At 35.9% G+C, this 3,571-nt stretch overlaps 1 pseudogene; it reads left to right on the top strand.

The window, feature by feature from the left end:
* The first annotated feature begins 291 nt into the window (after window positions 1-291).
* LOC105485096 (ribonucleoside-diphosphate reductase subunit M2 pseudogene) lies at window positions 292-954 on the top strand (annotated as a pseudogene).
* The last annotated feature ends 2,617 nt before the right edge of the window (window positions 955-3,571 follow it).

Below are 3,571 nucleotides of genomic sequence, written 5' to 3'. Positions count from 1 at the left end.
TTTTGAAGTCGGCATCCAAAGTAAAAGAATTATCTATTGCACTTGATATCACTGCCATCTTTTGATACTCACCTACCCTCTTCTCAAAGAACTTTATCTTTCCTTCCAGTGAAATATTCTCCATTAAGTCTTAAAAACCCAGTTCCATCATAAGTCTGTTGGCCACAAACTCAATGTATTACTTCATTAAAGTGCAGTTCATCCTAATGAGGTTCACTGGCAAGTCATCAGTGAGGAACTCCTGTTCTATCCTAGCAGCACTGATAATTATTTGCTTTACTATCTGCTCTGATGGTCTGTCATGATATTTGGAAAACGTATAAGAAAGTAGAGGTTTCTTTCTGGATGGCCCAGGAGGTGAACCTGTCCAAGGACATTTGGCACTGGGAAGCCCTGAAGCCTGAGGAAAGATATTTTATATCCTATATTCTGGCTTTCTTTGCAGCATGTGATGGGATAGTAGATGAAAACTTGGTGGAACAATTTGTTCAAGAAATTCAGATTACAGAAACCTTCTGCTTCTATGGCTTCCAAATTGCTACAGAAAACATACATTCTGACATAAATAGTCTCCTTATTGACACACATTAAAGATAACAAAGACAGGGAATTTCTCTTCAATGCCATTGGAACAATGCCTGTGTCAAGAAGAAGGCAGTTTGGGTCTTGTGTTGGATTGGGAACAAAGACGTTACCCATGGAGAACGTGTTGCAGCCTTTGCCCTAGTGGAAAGCACCTTCTTTTCTGGTTCTTTTGCACTGATATTCTGGCTCAAGAAACAAGGACTGATGCCTGGCCTCACATTTTCCAATGAACTTATTAGCAGTGATGAGGGTTTACACTGTTACTTTGCTTGCCTGAATGGGTGTGTTTTAAAGTTAGTCAGTGATGCCTTCTTAAGTAAAAAATATCTGGGCAATGACTTAGGGAATGTGAGAGAGTCAACAATTTGAATAATATCTAAGGGAGGAAGAGTGTTTTTAACAGAGGGAACACCAAGTGCTGTCTCGAGACAAAGGTTTGTTTGACTGGTCATTTCAATAAATAGCAAGAAGGCCATTGTGTCTTATGCTGAGTGCGGATGAAGTGGAAAGCTGTAAGGAATATGGACAATGAAAAATTTCTGGCAAAATTCTAAGGGCCTTAAAAGCTATTATAAAAACTTTGGTTATTTTATTGAGATGGGTAGCCAGAAGAGAAATCTGAGCAGAAGAATTACATGAACATATGTTTATTTGTAAAGGATCACCTAGCTAATATGCTGAGAATAGACATTGGAGAGAGTTAAGTACAGAAGCAGGGTGACATTAGAGATGCTATTGCAATAATCCAAGAAAGAGAGGATAGTATCTTGGTCTAGGCTGGTAACAGTGGAGATGATGATAAGGGACCATATTATGTACATGATTTGAAGCCAGAGACAATAAAATTAGCTGATGAATTAGATGTGAGATACTAAAGAATGAATGAAATCAAATATGAATGCCTCCCAGGAGTTTGGACTGAATTATTAGAAGAATAGTATTGCAATTACTTGTAATAGCCAAGTTGGGGGAAGGATCTCACTGGGGAGGAAATTTCTAGGGTTTAATTCAAGATAGTAATTGGGTTCTCTCATCATTACCTTTACAGTGTAAAGGAAGATAATCATTACATGATTTGTAAAACGTTTGTAAAATGAAACTGAACGTGCAGGAATTCATGAATGTATTAACAAATTAGCCAATAAACAAGAATATTTGCCCTAGGCTTTGCTGTAATTCATGAATGTTAACTGATCCACATCATGAGCCAGAGTCAAATGACACATCTGGGTACGATGAAAATAACAGAAAGATTAAACAAAAGGTTGAGACCATAACCAAGCCCAGTAGAGTTTGTCATTGCCAACATATCAAATCAAGAGACAGTTAAAAGAGAAAACCAAGAGTTCACAGTAGAAATGTTGCATATGATTGTATGAGCAATGAAGCAGTAACAACAACAACATAGGAAAGAATGATACAAAATTACAGTCCCAGCTTTGACCTTCAAGGATACTTTTGATGTGCCGTAAAAATAATTTCAGGTGTTACACTTTAAGACACCTAAAATGGAGGTAAAATTCTGAGAATTAAAAAAAAGAAACAGAAAAATACAGGAAATCAGTACACTGAAGAGGTATCTGCACTCTCCTGTTAATTGTGGCATTGTTCATGGTAGCCAAGATTTGATGGATTACTATTCGTCCAGAGTGTATCATCCTCTTCAGAAGCCTCATCTATCTGCTTCAGGTGCTAGAACATCGTGGTGAGGATTTGTACCATGAAAATTTCTAGAGACCATTGGTCTGGGCTGGGCAAATATTTTTTAAGACCTCAAAAGTACAGGAAATTAAAGCAAAACTGGACAAATGGGATCACATCAAGTTAAAAAGTGTCTGCAAAGGCAAGGAAACAATCAGCAAAATGAAGAGACAATGCACAGAATGGGAGAAAATATTTGCAAACAACACATCTGACAAAGAATTAATTACCAGAATATATAAGGAACTCAAACAACTCATCACAAAAAAAAAAAGAAAAGAAAACAAATCTGATTAAAAATAAGTAAAAGATCTGAAGAAGCATTTATCAATAAAGAACATAGAAATGGTGAAAAGGTATATGAAAATGTTCAAGATCACTAATCATCAGGGAAATGCTACAATGAGATATCATGTTACTCTAGTTAAAATGACTTTTATCACAAAGGCAATAGCAGATGCTGGTGAGGATGGGGAGAAAAGGGAAACCTTGTACACTATTGGTGGGAATGTAAATTAGTACAGCCACTATGGAAGACAATTTGGAGGTTCCTCAAAATAGTAAAAATAGAGCTATCATATGATCCAGAAATCCCACTGCAGGGTATATACCCAAAAGAAAGGAAATCAGTATATTGAAAAGATATCTGCACTCCTGTGTTGGTTTCAGCACTGTTCAAAATAGCCAAGGTTTGAAAGCAACCAATGTCTCCATCAACAGATGAATGGATAAAGAAAATGTGGTACAGATACACAATGGAGTATTATTCAGCCACAGAAAAGAATGAGATCCAGTAATTTACAACATGGATGGCATTGGATATCATTATGTTAAGTTAAATAAGCCAGGCACAGAAAGACAAACATTAGATGTTCTCAGTTATTTGTGGGATCTTAAAAACAAAAATCATTGAACTCATGGAGATAGAAAATAGAAGGATGGTTACCAGAGGCTGGGAAGAGTAGTGGGGGCTGTTAATGGGTACAAAAAAAATAGTTAGATAGGATGAAAAAGACCTACTATTTGATAGCACAACAGTGTGAGTACAGTCATTAATAGCTTAATTGTACATTTTAAATTAACTAAAAGTATGTAATTAGATTGTTTGTAACACAAAGGATAAATGCTTGAGGGTATAATACTCAATCTTCCATGATGTGATTATAATGCACCGCATGGCTATATCAATACATCTTATATACCCCATAAACATATACACCTACTAGGTACCCATACAAATTATAAATAACAAATTTACAAAAAATAAAAAATTAAAATTACATTC

Source organism: Macaca nemestrina, chromosome X (assembly GCF_043159975.1).
Source record: "Macaca nemestrina isolate mMacNem1 chromosome X, mMacNem.hap1, whole genome shotgun sequence".
Lineage (NCBI taxonomy): Eukaryota > Metazoa > Chordata > Mammalia > Primates > Cercopithecidae > Macaca > Macaca nemestrina.
This window is presented reverse-complemented; position numbering and strand designations above follow the sequence as displayed.